At 39.7% G+C, this 24,392-nt stretch overlaps 1 protein-coding gene across 2 annotated transcripts in view; it reads left to right on the forward strand.

The window, feature by feature from the left end:
* The window catches only part of mtm (myotubularin), a 138,024-nt gene that overhangs the window by 1,748 nt on the left and 111,884 nt on the right, over window positions 1–24,392 (forward strand). The window lies entirely within an intron of this gene.

Here is a 24,392-nt window from a genome sequence, read left to right on the forward strand (position 1 = left end):
TGACTCCCTCTTGTGTTATTATTCAAGCAATCATTCCTTTACAATTTTTTCTCATTTTTATAATCATCTTCACAATTTTCCTTGTTGATATGGACCGATGACCATGCGTCTTTACACCTTAAGACGATCATTACAAAATCCATCACAAGTTAAAACACGATTGAACATTATTTCCATACCAGCAATGCTTGGGTTGATATGGACTAAGGAACAAAAATCTAAATTCATTAATTCTCTTATTATAGCCATCCGCCTGTGGGTGGGGGCGGTAGAATGAAACCCACAGTATCCCCTGCCTGTCGTAAGAGGAGACTAAATGTGGCCCCAAGGGCTCTGAACTTGGAAGGGACAGGTTGGCGACCACGAGGTCCTTAGCTGAGGCTGGCATTGCTTCCATTTACTTGTACCAGGCTCGTCACTTTTCTCTATCCTATCAGACTTCCCTTCATTAACTCTTGTCCTTTTCTGACTCCAACAGTATTAGGTATGAAGGCCTAGGAAGTCTTTAATTTTCACACCCTTCGTGGCCCTTCTTGGGCAGATACCTTCATTTTTCAAAGTGTTGGATCCCTTCCATTTTTTCTCTCTGATTAGTGTTATATAGAGATTGGTTGCCTAGTTGTACTTCTTCTTAAAACAATAATCAGCACCACCTCCACTACCACCACTCTTTATCATAGTCGGTGCGATAAATATGTTTAAACCGAGCTCGATAGCTGCAGTCGCTTAAGTGCGGCCAGTATTTGGGAGATAGTAGGTTCGAACCCCACTGTCGGCAGCCCCGAAGATGGTTTTCCGTGGTTTCCTGTTTTCACACTGGGCAAATGCTGGGGCTGTACCTTAATTAAGGCCACGGCCACTTCCTTCCCACTCCTAGCCCTTTCCTGTCCCGTTGTTGCCATAAGACCTATATGTGTCGGTGCGACGTAAAGCAGCTAGCAAAAAAAAATGTTTAAGACATAAATGATCGGGAATTGTATTATCCATAACTTTTGTATGCAGTTTTTTCAGTAGGACCAATAACATAGGGAATTAAAAATTAAATTTCAGGCACCTTCCCCTAAACTACCATTTTAACCAGGGTGAATAAAATTATTTAGCCTATAGCATAGAGTGTAGTTCATTATCCCCGACTAAACATACCGATTTTCATTAAATCCTGTTTACCTATTTTCTCATGGCTCGGCATTGATGTGGACCTAGCAACAAAAATCCAAATTCATGAATATCTCTGTTGTTATAGCCGGTAAAGTAAAAATGTATAAGACATAAATGATTGGAAAATTAACTGTATGTAACTCTTGTTATGTATTATTTATCGATAGGAACACTAATAAGATAAATATTTGAGAATTAATTTTTAGGACGTCCCCTAAACTACCATATCACTCAGCGTGAATAAAATTAATTATGGCCTAGATTGTAGTCACTTATTCCCCAACTTACCTTAATGCAGTGGCGGATACAGGGCTTTAGCAGCCTTAAGAAATTCATGCACCCTTGCGTCTATGAGGAAGGAGCTCCTAAATAAGGATTTGCCTGTCGCCTTAGGCGAAATAGAATGCACTCTTATCACCCTACAGAATGCCAGAGATTTCAGAGCCGCTTTGCTGCCGTAAGGTGGGTGCTTATGCCTCCAGACCCCCTTTCCTTGGTCACAGTCCAATGGTTTTGTTACTAACCGGACCTAACAAACCCAAACCAATGGTTTTGTCACTAGCCAGATGTAACCCATCCAGACCAATCACTTTCTCACTGACTCTAAATATAAATTAATTGAGCTTTTCCACACTGTCCAATGTAGATGGTGCTGCTATCACCCTACAGAATGCTAGAGACCTAAAAGCTGCTTCGCAGCCCTAACCTGGGGGCTTACGCCCACTTTTCTTGGTCAGACCAATGGTTTTGTCACTAACCAGGCCTAACCAACGCAGACCAGTGGTTTTGACACTAGCCGGACCTAACCAATCCAGACCAATTGCTTTGTCACTGATCTGAATTATAAATTAATTCAGCTTTTCGTCACTGTCCAACATACTGTACAATACGCTCCTATTGCCCTACAGAAAACTAGAGACCTACAAGCCGCATCAAGGTCGTAACGTGGGGGCATACGTCCCCAGACCCCCTTTACTTAGTCACAGTCCAATGCTTTGTCAGTAATCTTAGTTCTCAGCTAAACAGGTTGGCATCATTGTAACTCCATTTAGCATAGTACAGCGGAAGTGCAATGGTGGGGTGTGGGTTGTCATTTTATGGTTTTCATCATGTACAAATGAACAGTTAAAACTTGTCATATCTGTGAAGATGTGAAATATAACAATCTTCACTTCGTGTATGTCTGCTTTGTACAATCAACTGGCTGCATTTTGTAACATGGGCGTAGTTCACATTCCTTATGTCAGTTGCTGTCCCTTTCCTCCTTGTGACATGCACTTACATACAGCATTGAAATTATAAGCACAACACATTCCTGCGTAGTGCAGTGGGTCAGCTGTATGCTACGAAATTTGTCTCTACCATAACAACCAAGGTAATTCCAGCATGAACGCTTTTTCTTGTACCTGATTGAATATAGCCTAATTTACCATTATGAAGTCAGGCAACGAACACACCAAGTTTAGTTGAGCTAACTGCTAAATGCTTCTCTCCATCTAACATGGCACGTTACCGAGCTTGATAGCTGCAGTCGCTTAAGTGCGGCCAGTATCAAGTATGGGTTCGAACCCCACTGTCAGCAGCCCTGCGAAGCAGCTTTTAGGTCTCTAGCATTCTGTAGGGTGATAGCAGCACCATCTACATTGGTCAGTGTGGAAGAGCTCAATTAATTTATATTTAGAGTCAGTGAGAAAGTGATTCGTCACTGTCCAACATACTGTACAATACGCTCCTATTGCCCTACAGAAAACTAGAGACCTACAAGCCGCATCAAGGTCCTAACGTTTTCCGTGGTTTCCCATTTTCACACCAGGCAAATGCTGGGCCTGTACCTTAATTAAGGCCACAGCCGCTTCCTTCCCACTCCTAGTCCTTTCCTGTCCCATCGTCGCCATAAGACCTACTGTGTCGGTGTGACGTAAAGCCATTAGAAAAAAAAAAGGCACATTATTCACGCACGCCAAGAGAGTTACTGCTGGTTCTTGTCCAACATGATGATTTTAGCATTCATGAGGTAGCAATTCGGTGTGGCTTTTTGCCTAGAGCTGGTCAGAGATGGATGCAGCAGTGGTGGGTGTCAGGGGACATAGGATGTCTACCAGGCACTGGTTTGAAGTGGGTTTCTACTAGGAAAGAAGACAACAGGCTAGTTGAAACATCATAGGAAAACCCATTCTTAAGCTTGGCTGAGCTCGTGCAATTGACCAATTTTCTTGGATGTCCATACGCGGTCCTTAAATGATTACGAGAAGCCGGACACCATTGTAGAAAAGGTGTCACCAAAGTCTCTCTTCAAAGATCGTTGATCGGTGTGGCTTTGCAGAGATAGTTAAATTTTAATTGGGATTCCATGATTTTCTCCCACAAGACTTCTTTCAGTTTGGCGGAGGTTGGGCTGGTTCATGTTTACAGGCCAATGGGGAGCTCGTTACGACAAAAGATATATAACCAAATGTTCTTACAGTGGCTGCATATGTGTAGTGTTGGGGGTGGATGTCGTCTAACAGGGCTGGAATGTTTTATCACGTCATCAGATAGATAACTGTCTCAATTAGGAGCATTATTCGGACATTCTGTGAAATATTATGGTTCCGAGTGTGAGAGAGTACTATCCAGATAAGGTAAGAAAGTTTGTGCAAGAGAACTCCCCAATCCCACATGAGCGGTCATGTTAAGGGTATGTTTTCTGAGCAGAACTCCATGAACTGCTCAGTTGGGTCCCTTGAGCTCCAGACTTGAACCCCTCTGAACTTGTGTGGGCAAGTTGGAAATGCCATATTAAGAAGCACTGGCTTGATCCCCCCCCCCCCCCTCCGCATTCGTATGATGCTTTGTGGGACATTATGTTAAATGCATAGGAGGAGATCACCCTCGACAAGGAATATTTTATGAACCTTTTCGGCTCAATACTTCGTCGGCTCTGACAAGTTGTTCAAACCGATGGATACTGAACGTGGTACTAAGTCATGTCTAAAACACCCAGATTTTGCAATGAATTGAAATAGACACGTATTTGGTTAATGCAACTTTTTTAAAGATGTAATTCATAGAATCGCCGTATTGAAATTTGTTATGGACCCTTCGCTTATTTTGTTGATCCTGTGCTGAACGTGAACTGTTGCATGAAATTGGTTCAATAAATACAATGGAAAGTGATGGGGTACGCTAGTGTTCTGCTCCGAGATGCTGTGCCTGCAATATAATTGGTGTTTGAAGTCATCCAGAATAGGCAACAAGGTAATCAATGTAACAACAATAGAATAAACTCATGACTATAACCTCTAGAGCACAAATAAATTCCCGAGTATATTATACCATGTTGACTATGGGAGTACAAATATAGTGCATAAACAGAAATAAACAGAAATATTGCAGGCGAGGAATATCTACCTAATAGGGAATCCATACACAACCTATGATTAGCCCTAACCAGAAGAACTTTTCTTGGAGGAAGAAGAAGTATGGACTGTCATATATAACTGCAAAGATAAAAGCATGTGGCCCTGACGAGAATTTCAACGAGCATCTAAAAGCGTTAGCCCTAGCGTTAGTGGGGTTATTAACAGACCTTTTCAACGAATGTCTGAAAACAGGATGCATTCCAAAAAATTGGAGAAAATCTACTGGAATGCTATATAAAGGTAAAGGAGATGTTGGGGACCCCAACAATTATAGAGGAATTGCCCTAGAATATTCACTTTTAAAATACTGACTGGGCTTATAACTACTAGACTCTCATCTATGGTGGATGATTTTCTTCCAGAAGAATCATTTAGCTTCAGATGGGGTAGGTCCACTCTTCAGGCTATCCAGTGTCTTCAGGAAGATATAGACACAGCCCTGTCAAGGCCCAAGGGAAAACTACATGCCATCTTCATTGATTTCACAAAAGCATTCGATAATATCGATAGAAATATAATCATAGAGAAATTGGAAACTTTGGTCCGTGATCGGAATTTTCTATGCACTGTACAGTACTGTACTGTACAGTAGTATACGAGTAATATCCTATTAGAATTTAGTGTGCTTATTTTATTATTGTAAAATATTTGTGTAGTACTGGTATAGTAGAGGTATCCGTAGAAACTCTTACTAAAATTCTGTTGTTGTAATTGGGATAGGCTTAATTGCAGTTTGGAATTGTGTAGTTCTTGTGTATTACTTTCGATATTCAGTAATTAACAGCAGTTTTTATCCTGTTAGGGGTTGTAGGATAAAAAAGAGTGTACGACTAAGTAGTACTCTAGTGTAGTCGTATATTAATTACCTTACTGTAGTGTGATCTTTGAGTACTATCCCAGACAATATATCCCTCCGTTCATTTATTTTTTGCAAATAAGTTATTTTATTTTTATTTTCATTTTTTCCGTAAAGAATGGCCAAGGAGCGCGAGTGTACGAACTGTGGGTGTGACGAGGCATTGAGGGGTATGAGGGAGGAGTTGGAGAGTTTGAGGGAGATAATTAGGATTCTCACAGAAGACAGGAAGGAAGATAGGACTCCCTCAAACAATGTACAGGTTACAGTAGGTGTACAAGAGGGAGGGGAAGGAAAGGGGGGAGTTGTAGAAGACAGGTGGTCTAATGTTCTAAGGGGAAGGAGATTGCAGGCTAAGGGCTCTATTCAGGATCAGAATTCAGGACAGGTGTCTGTGTGAAATCAGTACGAGTCACTCCAGGTAGAACAACAGAGGGAAGGTGAGGGACAGAGAACTGTTGCTGAGATATATGGAAGTAAGAGGAAGGGAAAAGGTAGGAAAGGGAAATGCAGAGTAGAGGATAGGAAAAGACAGGTGGAACAGGGTCATGGGAAGGAGAAAAGAGAGGAGGAAGTAGCTTCTGCAGCTATCAGGAAAGATAGGGCTGATGAGGAGGGGAGGGGATCAAATGAAGTGGGTAGGGTTGAGGCTCTAGTCATGGGGGATTCCATCATTAGACACGTAGGGAAAGTGTGTGGAGGAAAGGGAACCAGGGTAGAAAGTTATCCAGGAATTAGGTTGAGGCAGATGTTGAGGAAAGTAGAAGAGAGGGAGGAGGGGAAGGAGAAGGTGGTACCGTAGTGTTTCTTGTTGGTACCAACAACGTAAGGCAAGCTGAGTTGGAGATGTGTGGGATCTGGTACCCAAATGCAGCACGGATGGAGTTTAAAAAAGCGGAGATTGTTATTAGTGGAATACTGTGTAGGAGGGATACTGACTGGAGGGTGATTGGGGATTTAATTGAGACTATGGAGTGGGTATGTGGGAAACTGGGAGTGGAATTTCTAGATCCTAATGGGTGGGTAGGAGATAGGGATCTGCGCTCAGATGGCCTACACTTAAACCACAGTGGTACGTATAAGTTTGGAAATTTGTTTGGAAGGGTAATAGGGAGGTACATTCAGGGAAACGGGGTGGTCTAGGGAGCGGTGATAAGGGAACAGGGAACTGGAAATCAAGTAGGGATGACATGAAATTGTTAGTGTTGAACTGTAGAAGTATTGTAAAGAAAGGAATAGAATTAAGTAATTTAATAGATTTGTATTTACCAGATATTGTAATAGGAGTTAAATCATGGCTGAGAAATGATATAATGGATGCAGAAATTTTCTCACGGCACTGGAGTGTGTATCGTAGAGATAGGATAGGAATGGTGGGAGGGGGAGTATTCATTCTGGTGAAAGAAGAATTTGTAAGCTACGAAAAAGTTAAAGATGAGACACATGAAATTCTAGGTGTAAGGCTAATTTCTAAAGATAATAGGCAACTTTATATATTTGGAGTGTACAGACCGGGAAAGGGTAGCACTGACGCGGATTCGGAATTATTTGATAGGATAGTCGGCTATGTGGGAAACGACATGGAAAGAAATGTGATTGTAGCAGTAGATCTGAATTTGCCAGATGTCAATTGGGAAGGAAATGCGAACGACAGGAAGCATGACCAACAAATGGCAAATAAGTTAATATGGGAAGGACAGCTGATTCAGAAAGTGATGGAACCAACCAGAGGGAAAAATATCCTGGATGTGGTGCTGATAAAACCAGATGAGCTTTATAGGGAAACTGAAGTAATAGATGGTATTAGTGATCATGAAGCTGTTTTTGTCGTAGTTAAAAATAAATGCGATAGAAAGGAAGGTCTTAAAAGTAGGACTATTAGGCAGTACCATATAGCTGATAAAGCAGGCATGAGGCAGTTTTTAAAAAGTAACTATGATCGGTGGAAAACTGTAAATAAAAATGTAAACAGACTCTGGGATGGGTTTAAAGAAATTGTTGAGGAATGCGAAAACAGGTTTGTACCTTTAAGGGTGCTAAGGAATGGTAAGGACCCACCTTATTATAATAGAGAAATAAAGAGACTAAGAAGGAGGTGCAGAGTGGAAAGAAATAGAGTTAGAAATGGCTGTGGAAGTAAGGAGAAATTGAAGGAACTTACTAGAAAATTGAATCTAGCAAAGAAGGCAGCTAAGGATAACATGATGGCAAGCATAATTGGCAGTCATACAAATTTTAGTGAAAAATGGAAGGGTATGTACAGGTATTTTAAGGCAGAAACAGGTTCCAAGAAGGACATTCCAGGAATAATTAATGGACAAGGAGAGTGTGTACTGTATGTGAGGATCTTCAAAAGGCAGAAGTATTCAGTCAGCAGTATGTAAAGATTGTTGGTTACAAGGATAATGTCGAGATAGAGGAGGAGACTAAGGCCAAAGAAGTATTAAAATTTACATATGATAACAATGACATTTACAATAAGATACAGAAGTTGAAAACTAGAAAAGCAGCTGGAATTGATCAGATTTCTGGGGATATACTAAAGACAATGGGTTTGGAATATAGTACCATATTTGAAGTACTTATTTGATTATTGTTTGGTCAGAGGAGCTCTACCAGATGAATGGAGAGTTGCTATAGTAAGCCCTGTGTATAAAGGAAAGGGTGATAGACATAAAGCTGAAAATTACAGGCCAGTAAGTTTGACGTGCATTGTATGTAAGCTTTGGGAAGGCATTCTTTCTGATTATGTTAGAAAAGTTTGTGAAATTAATAACTGGTTCGATAGAAGGCAGTTCGGTTTTAGGAAAGGTTATTCCACTGAAGCTCAACTTGTAGGATTCCAGCAAGATATAGCAGAGATCTTGGATTCTGGAGGTCAAATGGACTGTATCGCGATTGACCTATCTAAAGCATTTGATAGGGTGGATCATGGGAGACTACTGACAAAAATGAGTGCAATTGGACTAGACAAAAGAGTGACTGAATGGGTTGCTATATTTCTAGAAAATAGATCTCAGAGAATTAGAGTAGGTGAAGCTTTATCTGACCCTGTAATAATTAAGAGGGGAATTCCTCGACGCAGTATTATCGGACCTTTATGTTTCCTCATATATATAAATGATATATCTAAAGGAGTGGAATCGGAGGTAAGGCTTTTTGCAGATGATGTTATTCTCTATAGAGTAATAAATAAGTTACAAGATTGTGAGCAACTGCAGCGTGACCTGGAAAATGTTGTGAGATGGACAGCAGGCAATGGTATGTTGATAAACGGGGTTAAAAGTCAGGTTGTTTGTTTCACAAATAGGAAAAGTCCTCTCAGTTTTAATTACTGCATTGATGGGGTGAAAGTTCCTTTTGGGGATCATTGTAAGTATCTAGGGGTTAATATGAGGAAAGATCTTCATTGGGGTAATCACATAAATGGGATTTTAAATAAAGGGTACAGAGGGTTATGAGGGTGTTTAGGGTTTGTAGTAAGGATGTAAAGGAGAGGGCATATATGTCTCTGGTAAGACCCCCAACTAGAGTATGGTTCCAGTGTATGGGACCCTCACCAGGATTACCTGATTCAAGAACTGGAAAAAATCCAAAGAAGAGCAGCTCGATTTGTTCTGGATGATTTCCGACAAAAGAGTAGCGTTACAAAAATGTTGCAAAGTTTGGGTTGGGAGAAATGGAGAGAAAGAAGGAGAGCTGCTCGACTAAGTGGTATGTTCCGAGCTGTCATCGGAGAGATGGCGTGGAATGACATTAGTAGACGATTAAGTTTGGGCGTTTATAAAAGAAGGATAGAGGACAAATTGGGGCAAATATTAATTTATAGGAAGGGGAGTTAGGGATTGGAATAACTTACCAACAGAGACGTTCAATAAATTTCCAATTTCTTTGAAATGTGAAAACAACAGATAGGGCATCTGCCAGCTGGGCGACTGCCCTAAATGCAGATCAGTATTGATTGATTGATTGATTGATTGATTGATTGATTGATTAGGAATATTCTAAATGACAATTTTATTGAAATCAATGTTGGTCTTTCTTACTCAAAACCTATAAGACATATTGGAGTCCTCCAGGGCGACCTTTGAGTCCCCTTTTATTCAGAATAGCCACAGCAGGTGTTATCAAGTCCTTGTACTAGGGAAATCCAGATAAGCTGCAAATGTACATCTACGCGGATGATATGGTTAACGTCAACGTCACAGGAAACGCTTCAAACATCCTTCAGTCAACTGACAGACTGGGAGGAAAGAAATAAACTCCTCCTAAACGAGCGAAAGACTGTGCCGATGTCCTTTAGAAGAGGTGGAAAGCAAGCAGTCTTTCTATACAAGTCACGTCACGTATCTACTGTGATAAAGTTTAAATACCTAGGCATAACATTCCAAAGCCAGGGCAATGTATTTACCCTGCACATGAAGGACAAGGTAAATGCAGCAATACAATCAGTGAATGACATAAAGCAGCTCAGCAGATTATCCCTCGAAACAGTTATTGAGCTTTTCAATGTGAAGGTATCACCAGTCGTTACATATGCTCTAGAAAACATTTGGACATCTCTCACAAAGAAACAATTATTGGATATCGAAAGTGTAAAATCAACTTTTCTCAAAAAGGCCCTTTGATTGTAAAAATTCACGCCATCCCATCTTGTATACGTGCTAGCCAGGGAATTATACTACATGGAGGAACTACGGTTTAAGCTGCTACTTCCAGCCACTTCCAGCTACATTAATGCCCTACAGGATTTATCGGCAAAGAGAGTGGAAATCTGAGATGACTTTTTTTTTACCACTGATTCGGGTTATCGCAAGACTGGAAACCAGCAAATTACGAGCTGCGGCACACTGTGACTAGGTTCGCAGTGCATGGTTTCCACCGTAAGTTATGCAGAAAATAGTTTCATCACCCTGACTCAAACTGTGTATGGTCTCGTTGCGGGGAGCCATGTGTTAGATACCATGTCATTTCCTGTAGACAGAGACATGAATTACTGACAGTTTTGTTTAACAGAATTGTAAGATTTCATGTATTTATATGGCCATTGGCTGCAATTAAACTTTCATAAACTGCTCCAAAAATATCAACATTTTAATAAACATGATACCCAGGATCAAGAAACTAAATTATTATAATCCAATCATTGCAAGCGTATTCATGTGGTCTTTAAAGGTGTACTAAACATGTAACATCTTCACTTGGAACAAAGACAAGGGCAAGCATCATATGTGCATGTATCTTCAGTTAACAGTTTTTTGTATTGTAGTATTCTTGCAATCTATAAATATTCTGCTAAATGAAAGAAGTAACATGAAATTGATGTACTGGGTATGGCTGTATTTATACTATTAATAATTTCATACCGGGCGAGTTGGCTGTGCGTGTAGAGGCGCGCGGCTGTGAGCTTGCATCCGGGAGATAGTAGGTTCGAATCCCACTATTGGCAGCCCTGAAGATGGTTTTCCGTGGTTTCCCATTTTCACACCAGGCAAATGCTGGGGCTGTACCTTAATTAAGGCCACGGCCGCTTCCTTCCAACTCCTAGGCCTTTCCTATCCCATCGTCGCCATAAGACCTATCTGTGTCAGTGCGACGTAAAGCCCCTAGCAAAAAAAAAAAAATCATTTTCAAATTCACACATTGCATTGGTGAGGACTGTCACCCAAAGAAATAAGTTAATGCAATTTGTTTATGATGTTCTCAAGAACATAGCTGTAAGACATTTCTGATTTGTTTGCTAGTAAAGTATATGCTAGAGAGTGAAACAGGTCTGCATCCTCTTCTCCTTCATGGTGTTCTGCACTTCCCATAGACTCCATAATAATAAACATGAAAATGGAGGGGGCAACTAAATGTTCAATCCAAGAACACAAGCTGTGAATTCTCTTTCATTTTAAATATTATAACCCAGTTTTCGTTGTTTGCTTCCATGTAAGAATCACCTAATTAGAAATCTATCGCGCTGTAGGATAGTAGTATAGGCTATCTAGCTGGGATGTCATTAAGTTCTTCCAGCGGCATAGAATTTTGAGGCTGGTCTACAGGTCTTTTCCTCTCTCCCTTCTTAGTGTCTTCCTTAAATGTAATCTGTGGAATAAAAAGTTCAGTGTGCCAAGTTGGGCTCATCGGTTAGTAAATGGCACACCCACCAAGACGCATGGCTAGTGCGTACCGTGGAGGCCACTGCATAGGTGAAACGCTGGCAACCAGGAATGAGTTAGCTGGAAAATTTATAATGTCCAATAACGGACCAACTACATTGGTATTATAAATTTACTCATTCAAAACAAATATTTCAGGTTCCCTATGGGAATCAACATCTTGATCCTTCTATACTCCCAGTAGATTTTTCCACAAACAACTGATTTATTGTTTTATATATACCTATATGTATATATGTTATACAGCAAATTCATCCCTCCTCTTTCCATCATAAGTATTACTGAATTACTATCCATAGTTATTACAATTTTGAGAAATTGAACTGTATGAAGGGGGACTCAAAAAAATTTGGACGTAATTCGCTGTACACGTCGGTTTAGTAGTTCGGGCTTTTCCCTGTAGGTGGATGTTAGGAAACACTTCCTGAGTCAGTATGCCAAGCGGTATGGCTTGAAAATGTTATAGTGAGCCCCTGTGACAGTTTTCATGTGGTTTTTTTTGACCTCTTGGATTTTTGTGATTTTGTGAAATGGCTGTTGTGCGAGAAAGTGTGTGGTGTTGAAATTTTGTTTTCTCTCGGCGAAAGTGTGTCAGACATGGTTCATATGTTGTCTATAGCTTATGAAGAACACGCCTTGAAAAGAACTCAAGTGTTTGAGTGGTATTCGCAATTCAAACACAGCGACATGTCGATCGAAGACATTCAATACACAGGCCGGCCTTCCATGTCCAGAACTGATGAAAACAGGAAAAAATTTGCGTGCTTGTATACGTGGATAAAAGACATACTATAAATTAACTTGCTGAACTGTCTGGTCTTTTGTGGAGCTCAGTGCAATGCATTGTAACCGAAGATTTTCAAATGAGACTATCGCAGCAAAATTCATCCCACGCTTGTTGACTCCTGATCAAAAGGCAGCTCGTGTTGCTGCTTGCCGTGACTTGTTGGACCACTTGGAAGTGGACGAGAAATTTTTTGACGGGAAGTCATCACCGGGGATGAATCGAGGTGTTATGGGTACGACTCCGAGACAAAGCAACATTCGTTGCAGTGGGTGGCACCCAACTTTCCTTGCCGCCAGGCAAGTTGGCCATGCGGTTAAGGGCATGCATCTGTGAGCTTGCATTCGGGTGATAGTGGGTTTGAACCCCACTGTCGGCAGCCCTAAAAATGGTTTTCTGTGGTTTTTTATTTTCACACCAGGCTGTACCTTAAGGCCTTCTTCTTCTTTCCTTCATGGGGCCTCTAAATATTAGTTCCTAATTAGCATCGATCTCTAAGATCTTTGCTACCATGTTTTACCTTCATTCCCACCTAGATATACCTGCTCCCTTCACAAAGCTGTAGGTTGTCCTTATTGGGTCTTCTTGGATTTTCTCTCTCTCTTCACCTGGTAGTCCTAGAGTGGAGAGTGTGATTCTACCCAGCGCCTCACATTTGAAAAGTATGTGTTCAGCTGATTCCTCTGCTTCATTGCATTTCTTACATATATTGTCTTTAATTACTCCAATTCTGTGTAGGGGTTTTTTCAGATGGCAGTGTCCTGTCAACAGTCCTACTACCCATCTTATATTTTCTCTTCTGAGTTTCAACAGTTCTTTAGTATGCTTCTTGTTTGGTCCTTTTATCAGTTCCTTTGCAAACTTGCATTATGGAGTATTTTTTCCAGTTCTCCAATTGTTTCTTTTGTACCCATTTTCCTATGTAGTGTCAGGGTTTGTCCATAGGAAATCCTGCATGCAAGTTCTGGGCCTACAAAATGTGTTTCTGCCCCTTTCCTGGCCAGTTTATCTGCCTTTTCATTTCCTTCTATACCTGCATGCCCTGGTACCCATATTATTTTGTCAATGTTCTACTTTGAGAGCTTCAGGAGAAGTGAATGGCAATATCATACAATTCTGGTTATTATCCGGACTGCTTCTAGTGCCTTAATGACCGCTTGACTTTCCATAAAAATGAAAATTTTCTTATTCCTATAGTTCATTTTCAGATTTTCTTCAAGACTTGTTGTGATAGCTATCACTTCCACTTGAAAGACAGTAGTGTGTTTGCCCAGGCTCATCTGGATTGATCTCTCTGGTCTTTCCCCCATTGATCCCTCCTCCTGTGCCATCCCCAGTCTTTGAGCCATCAGTCCACCACACTATATCTTCTTTTCCACTATTCCATTTGTTGATATCCCAGTCTTCTTTTAATATTATCTTGGTCTCAAACGTTTTTTCAAAGTTGTACTTGCATACCAGCACTCTGATTATGCCACTCTATATGAACTCACTCTAGCCTGTCCTTTTATGAAATTGCATAGTGATGGGAGGTCTAGTAAAGTATTCAAGGCTTCTGTCGGCTTAGTTCTCATAGCCCCAGTTATGGCTATGCATGCCATTCTTTGTAGGCTATCCAATCTATTACTAACTTTTCCTTGGCTTACTTTCTGCCACCAGATGATTGCAGCATAGGCCATCAACGGTCTAATGATCATTGTATATATCCACATTACCATTGATGGTCTTAAGCCCCATGTCTTTCCGACGGCTCTTTTACGTGCATACATCAAGTTCTTGGCCCGGGTTTTGTTCCTTTCTATATGTGGATTGCAGGTTAGATTTTTATCTAACACTACACCTAAGTGCAGTGCCATAAGCCATTGTTGATTCCTTCCCACTCATAGGCTTTTCCTATGCCGTCGTCGCCATAAGACCTGTGTGTGTCGGTGTGACATAAGGCAAATACACACACCTCTCCTCACCCAAAAAATGCCAGGCATGTCAAATCGTTCGTGAAGACAATGTTGATCTGTTTTTTCAACGTCCGCGTTATTGTTCACCCAGAGTACATCCTCGAGCGTCAAACGGTGAACAAAGTCTTTTGTCTGAGTGTTTTAAGGCAGTTGGGCGAGTGTGTTTGGTTGGAACGGCCTGATTTGTGGCAGAGTGGGGACTGGTTCTTCCACCATGACAATGCTTCAACCCACACACCCTTTTTTTTGCATGGTTTTTTGGCAAAAAACCGCATGACCACTTTCCTCCCCTACCGACCAGATCTCACGCATTGTGATTGTTTTGTTTTGTTTTTTGTTTCCCTGGATGAAAAGGGAACCGAAAGGGAAACGTTTTGTAGACATAGTGGAAGTGAAAAGAGAATTGAAGGCATCTGAAGGGATGAGTACGTAAAGTGTTTTGCGCAGTGGAAAAATAAACATTTGAACACATGTATGTGCAAGTGGTCCTGTCCTGGGATCTGACACTTCGAAAAATGAAGGAACCCATCAAAGAAAGAAAAGGGCCACAAAGGGCAGGAAAATGAAAGACTCCATAGACCTCTATATGCAATACCATCAGAGTTGGAAAAGAACAAGAGTAGACCAAGGGAGGTCAGATAGGATAGACAGTGAGGAGCCTGGCACAAGTAAGTGGAAGCAATGCTAGGACTCAACTAAAGACCTCGTGGCCGCTAACCCATGCTTCCAATTCCAGAGCCTCTTTTAGTCGCCTCTTATGACGGGATATCGTGGATGTTGTTCTATCGCCCCCACCCACAGGAGGAACTAATGGAAGAAGATGATTCCTAGGAGAACAATGGACTTGGTCACAGAGGGTAAGAGAGGTAGGGTGAGAACGAGACGATGATTAGACAGAGTTTTCAGGGATTTGAAGGTCAGATTCACCTCTGGGATGGGGGGCTAGAATAACACCCACGGTATCTCCTGCCTATCATAAGAGGCAACTAACAGCTGCCCTAGGGGCTCCAAACTTGGGAGCGTTGTTTGGTGGCCACAGGGCCCTTAGCTAAGTACTGGCATTGCATCCAGTTACTGGTGCCAGGCTCCTCACTTTCATCTATTTTATCAGACCTCCCTTGGTCAGCTTTTGTTCTTTTCGACCCTGATGGTACTAAGTTGCGAATCCTGGGGAGTCTTAAAACACAAGTCTTAAAACTAAATTTCTAAATTACCTAGGCCAACATATGGCATGTCCAATAACGGACCATTTATACTGGTATTATAGCAAACCTAATCGACCAATGAAGAAAATACCATTGGCGCCAGCAAAAAGGACAAGCAATCATACAGTCTGTGCAACTGCACAAGTCTTAAAACTACCTAGGCCTGCATACAGCTAACTTGATAATAAATTCTAGCAAAAAAAACCATGGTTTACAAACACAGTCATTGTTACTGGGATTTGAATTTTTTTTTAAAACCTTTTTGTCATGTCCAACTGAATACTTTCTCTTGACCAAATGTTTACAATCTTTTAAATGAGAAATGGAAGAGCTGCTTGCAAAATTACATTTTCATGACAATCTTTCCTACAAAAGGAGTAGGCTGGCATGGAGAATACACCTTTAAAGCTATCTTCTAATGGTTCTGTATGATCATATTTGTCCAAAAATGTATACAATTGGTCATGAATATGAAGCAGAAAATATTTCAGTTGTTCACTGGCATACTGAAAGTTAGTTGATGAACTGTTTTCTTTGAAAGATGTAAATAAATGGCTTTCAGTCAAGTTAGGTAAATATAGATTTTTCCTTGCACACATCACACTCATTATTTATACCTAAAACTTTCAAAATATATCCTTCTATACATGTCACAGCTTGATTGTCCTCCAAAAGTTCAGAGTGGGACTCACTGGTCTTAGGCAGTAATTTATATCTTCACGATCAACAGAGCCAGTGCCACTTAGGTACTCCTGGATTGTCATCATCAGCACTTTTCAAAAACTGACATAAATTGCTAAGGGGAAAACAATTATCACTCTCACACTTACCCATAGTCTTCAAGGGCAAAGCCATATTATTTCCAATACAGATTTTTAAAGGTATTACAAACTGAAAACCTGTACGATTAGTGTTGGAAATGCCATGCTATCATATGCAACATAATGCATTCTCTGATTGAGAGCTTTCATATTAAGATACCTGAATTCTACTTTCTTCTACCTATTCCAAAAAAACATAATATTTCATGAAAGGGCACATCTATACATCTTTCTTTGATGGGCACTCTGGTTACAACTGTTCAAAGAATCCAGAAGGTTGTCACTTGTTTCTACAAATTCTGCGGTGTATATAGCTTCTGAGGGCAACACTTTGAGTAGCTACATATGTTTCATTTACAGCTGCCAGAGTATGGCTTAACTGTGCGGCAGCAACTTTAACTTTCATTCTTACATAACTATCCTGAAAGTTGAAATGTTGTTTTCTCACTGTGGACAAAGTTTTAAATCTTTTCTCTTGTCTATATTGAATACCCTCTCAATGTAGTAAAATTTTACCACACTGTAATCATTAACCTGAATCTTATTTTCAATTAACGCACTTCTGGTATTTTTCAGAAGATGGGGAACATCATATATAACAACAATTGGTTCACTATTCGCAAGAAAATGGAATTACCTTGACAATGCTTTCTGATTTGTCGAGCACAAATTGTGCAAACTACTTTCAACCCTTACTTATAACAAATACAATCAGCTGTTATAAGGCTACATTACTTGCCGGTACTGAATTTGTGGTGAAATAACAGGCAATTACAGTATTTGTTTCCAAGTTCTGTGAATACCTCTTAACATGAAAACTAATAAATGATTTGCTAGAGCAAGTGATCTTCCTGAAGGATCAAGATCTTCATACCCGCATCTACTTTGTTCATTAGCCTCATAATATAACCCCTTTTCTAGTGACATTTCATCAAATACGAGGGCACAGTATTTGTTAGTATCAGACTATTTAGAGCCTCTACTTTCAGCACTTCAAGTATGGATGGATTAAGACCAGTGTCATAAGGTATTTGAGATAGTAAAGACTTAAAGGCCTGACAGAGCGAAGTTTATTGAGTAGCTAAAAATCAATATAAGCGAGGCCCACGTTTATAAATTGAAAGTGCCATAACCTTATCCTCAAACCTCAACATTCCACCATATACCAGATGGAGCTTTGTTAGCATTCTGTAGCTGAGCACTGATAAATGATTTACTGACAAAAAATGATACCCACTTTCATCATACTAGTTTGTGTGTTTTCTTCAATCTCAATCTCTTCAACATCACCTAATATTGAAAGATCTAGATAACAAATTACAAATCCTGTTTGTGAAACTGAAATTTCATTTAGGCCTGCATTTCTATTTTCTGCAATGCTATAACTTGGCACATGCATGTCTAAATTACAGGGATTATAGGGGCTAATTTCCAGATGTTTAACCCTCCAGTACTCACGCAGAGGTTTGTCACACCAGTGCTTGCGCGGGGTGATAATTTTTTCCCCATTCTTTCATGTATATTTACTGCAACTTAAAAATGAAATTATGCTCTTTTCATGAGTCACCTGACTGCCGGCGCTATAAATGAGTAAAACACAATATAACTCCCATTATTGCCATTAATGTATACACCGTAGAGAAAATAGAAATCTTGCATGACGTCAAAGCAGGCAATCTCATTCACAATATCACTCGAGTTCATGTAGTCTTAAAAACTAGAACTATAAAAATCAATCACACTTTATTGCTATTTGAATACTGACGTTTAGTCTCTTTTAGTCACTTTCGGTTTTCTTGTTGAGGCATTCTTCACACACGGTACTGAAAGGGTCTCTGCATACATACATTTCACACAACACACAAGAGTTTCTGCTTTTTCTGTCCCGACTTCTAGGACGTACACCTCATCGTCCAGATGAGCTTTTGTGTTTTTCTCTTCAAGGGTGGAGTCAGAGAGGTCGGGAAAATTTCTTGCTTACCATTTGAACTCATTTGCAAGACTTTCACTCTGATACTGCGAGGCAAACTTGTTTGTGCCTCTCTAACAGCTATCCTAGGTTTCACCAGTTCCATTGCAATTGATCTTAGGAATGTTCTTCTAGGGAGAGTGTTTTCAAGGTTGTTTCCAACATAAAAGAACAGCTATAAATACCATCAGTGTTCAGAAGGTGAAAAGATATTTTCAATTGCCAACGAATCGTATTTCTTCCAACATCATAATATGCTGCTCACTTTTCATCCACCGTGTCTCCGACCCCCATTGTTACGTTGTAGAAAGTGTTTATAATTGGCTTCATTTGACCTCCAGTGCTCTCACCTATTTGGTCATCGTGAAACATTGTTGTTATCAGTAACACCGCCTTGATTTCCTTCGGCGTGTGTACCACAAGAGTGCTGTCACCATAAAATATAAACTTGCCACTCGTAGAAGAAACTATTTTTCGTATAATGCTTTCATCAATAAAAAATAAACAATGTCATTGCGTCCGGAACGCCATGAGTTTTCAGCCTAGAATCAGGCAAGTACGATGAAACTTAGTTATGAGCGTGAATACGAGTGTTTTAGGAGGCACAACTGTGCTCCATTTAGTTACACCATTATGTCCATATATGTAGTTTTGGCAGGGCCTGTTTGAAGCGTCATCATCTTCACCATCAGATGTATTGGCACAGTCCTCTTCAGGGAAGCCACTAACATCCTGTTCTGAGAGTGAATCATGCTCTGATGTTTCTATGTTGTCCTCTTCACCGTCATCTTCTGAATCCACTAATTCCTCGTCAGATAATGCAGAAATTAGTTGACGAATTTTGTTCCTGGTCCTTGCTAATGTCCCCGGTTAGATCACGGCTCATATTTACCGTCTACACTAAAGTAACTAGTTATTCTTACAATAAACACACACGCAAGAATGAAAAATAACAAAACATGAGTATGCCAATTTACTTCTGCCAGTGCTCACGTGGGGCAATATGTTACCCCAGTCAACTTCGTGTCACTGCCAGAAACGTACTGACGCACGACGATTTATGACAAACAGCTCAGTAGGTGCCACACAGTTTCCTTGAAAGGTACACAAGAGCCCAGCACACAGTCCGTGACAGAAAACAATTGGCAGCCGTTTTCCAAAGGTTGGGGTAATTTATTACCCCGTGTGAGCACTGGAGGGTTAATATGAAGATAAAGTTGGAATTCAAGAGGACAGATTGGGGAAAATATTAATTTATAGGATGAGGAGTAAGGGATTGGAATAGATTATCAAGGGAAATGTTTGATAAATTTCCAAGTTCGTTGAAAATATTTAAGAAAAAGCTAGGTAAACAATTATAAATAAATGTAGACAATTGATAGGTAATCAGCCACCTGGGCAACCACCCTAAATGCAGATCATTGATTGATTGATTGATTGATTGATTGAACAACATAATTTAATCGGCGCCTATAGTGTACCGGTAGTTAATAAAGTCCTTCTCAAGAAAATGGTCTTCACAAACATAAAAACTAGAACAGTTTACACCATCACTCACATGACACACATGCTTCCACTGCTTCAGAGCAACCTTCTTTGTTTCCTTAGGAAATTCATAAAAATGCTTATTCCTGATGTTGAAGTTGTTAGTCATATCGACATAATAGCCACTTGTACATGCTGGAAACTTGCAGGAGAACTTTAACCTCAAGGTGTTTCCTCTCTGAAATAAAGAACATGACATTTGAAAACAAGGCTTCAAAACTGAAAACAATGAAATGGAAGAAATGAAAAAGTATAATTTTATACACTGTACATTTCCATAACTTACCTTTGCTGTGCTTAGCATCTTTTGGCAGAAAATAACATCTCACAGCGTTTATGTTCTGACTACATGTAGCTTACAATGAAATTGCAAAACTACAGAACTCAAACACATAGCAAAACATGGACATTAATTGGATCCGAAAATATTAAGACTCCTTCTTCGCCGCAACTTCTTATAGAACTCATTCGCCATTTCCCCATTTATGACTGTGATTACGATCATAGGCCACGAGGCCAAGCCAGCCAATCATGGCGCGACTCTTCCCCTTGCAGCGCTTCCAAGTGGCATGGCCCTGAAGTATGGCCTTTGCAGTTTTGTCATATCTCACCTTCACCCCCGTGATAAAGAACTACAGTCTACGCTATAAATAATTTTATAAGATGCCCTAATATCACAGAGTTGAAAGAAAACTAAATGTGAAGGCCTACATTATAAAAAGCTCATAAAATTGATCAACAATAACATTATATTGACCATTGTTTGTTGTGATGTTCTTTGTGTCTTCTGTTGCCACTCATCTCCGAGAGATAGAATTACTATTTTTTTATTTGCCTTACGTCGCACCGACACAGATAGGTCTTATAGCGACGATGGGATAGGAAAGGGCTAGGAGTGTGAAGAAAGCGGCCCAGTGTGTACAGCCCCAGCATTTGCCTGGTGTGAAAATGGGAAACCACTGAATACCATCTTCAGGGCTGCTGACAGTGGGGTTCGAATCCATTATCTCCCGGGTGCAAACTCACAGCTGCGCTCCACAACCATACGGCCAACTCGCCCGGTCGTACCGAGTGTAAAAGCCTGCCTGAATATTGGCAGGAAGTAGCTGGGGAGTTAGATAACCTTCTTCTTTAGCATGCCATTCCTCTGGTTCATAAATTTTCTGATACTGCTGGTACGTAACACATCGGTTCATCATAGCGTTCAAGCTATTCAATCCCTACACTGAAGCACTGATTGGAACTGAACAGTTTAAAGTCATGAAAATTGGTATTTGGAATCTCCTTTAAAAATAAACGCATATATTTTTGTTTTCAGAAAATCCTGTTAACTGGGGTGAAAAAAGGTGAAAAAGCAGTTGAATACCTTTTATGTGGATACTTATATCTCAAAAACGGAAGATTTTACAGTCATCAAAATTGGTAGGATACTTGAAATCTTTAAAATTAAAGAAACACGTATTGTTTTGTTTTAGGAAAATCTACTTAAGGGGTGGTGAACAGGACTGCCAAGGAGTGAATTCTTAAAATGAGTATATCTCAAAAATGTAACATGTTACAGACGTGAAAATTGGTATTTGGAATCTCCTGTAAAAATAAAGGAACTTGCATATTTTTTTTCTGAAAAATCCACTTAAGAGGAAGTGTTAAAGGGGGTAAAAATGAGCATATATACCAAGGGTTTCCAAAAGGCGGCCCGTGGGCTGCATGTGGCCCGCGAAGCCATTTTTTGCGGCCCGCAAGAGCACTCTAACAAATAATCTGAAGAAAAGTCACAAAAATATTTAATAGCTCGTTCAAAAACGTATTAATTTTTATACACCTTATAGACCCAAGTCAAAACTAATTATTCTTTAATACTAGTTTCTCTTTCCAAGTATTCACTTGTTCTCAATAGATTATTTTTGATTTTAAAACATTAAAAATCCAAATTTCAAGTAATAATGTTGTTATTTTTGCGTCCCACTGACCACTTTTGATGGTTTTCGGAGACGCTGAGGTGTGGAAATTTTGTCCCGCAGGAGTTCTTTTACGTGCCAGTAAATCTACCGACATGAGGCTGACGTATTTGAGTACCTTTAAATACCACCGGACTGAACCAGAATCGAACCTGCCAAGCTGGGGTCAGAAGGCCAGCGCCTCAACTGTCTCTGCCACTCAGCCCGGCTCCAAATTTCACTCTTGTATGCAATTTTAAAATATGTTTTAAGAAATTAAAATTATCAAACCCTCATTTCAGTTGAACTGTGCATATTATTTCATAATGGTGCTTCTGTACTATTTGCAGAATTTCATGAAAATTGGCCTATTCAGGTGCGGCCCGCAAACATGACTAAGGTTTCCAAAATGGCCCTCAAGCCCTTACAAATTGGAAACTCCTGATATATACAGTATATATAAAAAACTTAACACATTAGACATGAAAATTGGTATTTTTATTCTCTCTTAAAAATAAAAGTAACACGTATTTGTTTGTTTTCAAAAAAAGCACTTCAGTGGGGGGTGCTGTAAAAAGAACTGAACAAGGGGTTTAGTTATTTTTATGCGGATACTGATATCTCAAAAACTGAAGATGTTACAGACATGAAAATTGGTATTTGGAATCTCCCTTAAAAATAAAGAAACATGTATTTTTTGTTTTTGGAAAATCCACTTAAGGGGGGGGGGGGCAGGTGAAGAGATGTGAACTTAGTTGAATTCTTTTTATGGGGATACTTATACATCAAATACTGAAGATGTTACGGATGTGAAAAACTGGTATTTTTCTCCTTTAAAAATAAGGAAACATAAATTATTTTCAGAAAAATCCTCTAAAGGGGGTGAAAAAAGTTGAGACAAGTGTTGAATACCTTTATGAGCAAACATATATCTCAAAAACTAAAGATGTTACAGTCATGAAAAGTTTTATTTGGTATCTCCTTTACAAATAAAGAAACAAGTATTTGTTTATGTTTTTGGAAAACCTACTTAAGGATGGGGTGGTGAACAGGACTGATAAATGTGGGGGGGGGTGAATTTTTAAAATGAGCATATGTCAAAAATGGAACATGTTACAGATGTACAAACTGGTATTTAAAAATAAAGTAACACATACTTTTTTGTTTGCTGAAAAATCACTTGGGGGAGCAGGTAAAAAGGGCTGAAAGAGGGGTTGAATAATTTTTATTCGGATACTGGTATCTCAAAATCTGAAGATACTACAGACATGTAAATTGGTACAGTATTTGGAATCTCTTTTAAAAATAAAGAAACAAGTATTCATTTGTTTTTGTAAAATCCACTCTTCTAGGTTGGCAGCAGTATAAAGTGGGTACATTATTAAAATACAAGATGTCGGAAAGCTTAGTTCACATTTATTTTATTGTCCTCGCAGCCCGGATGAACTTGCCTCGAACTCCTACAATCCACCGTCCTATGTAAGGTAATTAACGCAACCGTTGGATTACAGTCACTTAAGTATAAAATTTCATGATTCTGATCGAATTCAAATGAATATTAGATGCTTGACCAAGTTAACCCAGCACAACCCTTCACCCAAAGTCACAACTTCTCAAGGAACTTGCAGCTAGGTTATGGTACAACGAGCGCTACCTTTTGCCCAAAGTCATAACTTCTTGCAAGGACCACAACCGTTCACTGCTACAACTACCCTGGCTAGTACCATCTATTGACAAATTCACAAACTTTTATAAAATCTTGTAATTAGTTCCCACTTACTCTTCCGTTCATCCAGCCCAGCAACGTGTTTCCTCAGAATAATTATTATCCACTACACTGTAATCACTTATCCAAATCTTACTCATTTTATAGCACCACGGTATTCTATAAATATGGAAGAGTCCAACAAACAAACATTAACCAAAAGGAGAGCAACCTTGAAGGCTCGTGTAACTCGCATTCAACACTTTGTTGAGTCAGAAATAAATTTTGCCGATATCAACCTCATTCAGGTTAAATTAAACAGATTGCTCTCCACCAATGAAGAATTCAAGCAAATTCAAAGCAAACTAGAGTCATATGATGAAGAAAATGAGGAATCTAACACAATCTACTGAGAAGAATTCGAGGACACAATCGACTTGCTGGAGGCTAAATTAAGAAAGGCCACCAATCTACAAAACATGTCGGTTAATGTTGAAGTGCTCTCTCAGTCATAACATGACATGCCTAGAAATATCAAATTACCGAAAATAAATCTCATTCTTTAGTAGGACTCTAATTACCTGGCTGCAGTTCAAAGACAAGTTTGAAGGCCTGGTGGTCAACAATAATGACCTATTAAACATAGAAAAATTCCACTACTTGCTCTCCTCTCTGAAAGGTGAAGCCAAGGACAGCATAAGAAATATCAGCATTTCTGACGCCAACTTTCAAGTAGCCTACAACATTCTGGTCAATCGTTATCATTCACCCAAATTAATTGCAGCTGAACACATTAGGCAAATTACAGATACTTCACACAAAATAGGTTCACCGGAGAGTGAAATACGCAAGCTGATCAATATATTCAAGGGTAGTATAGATGCTCTTAATG

This window comes from Anabrus simplex, chromosome 1, assembly GCF_040414725.1.
Source record: "Anabrus simplex isolate iqAnaSimp1 chromosome 1, ASM4041472v1, whole genome shotgun sequence".
Taxonomy (NCBI): Eukaryota; Metazoa; Arthropoda; class Insecta; order Orthoptera; family Tettigoniidae; genus Anabrus; species Anabrus simplex.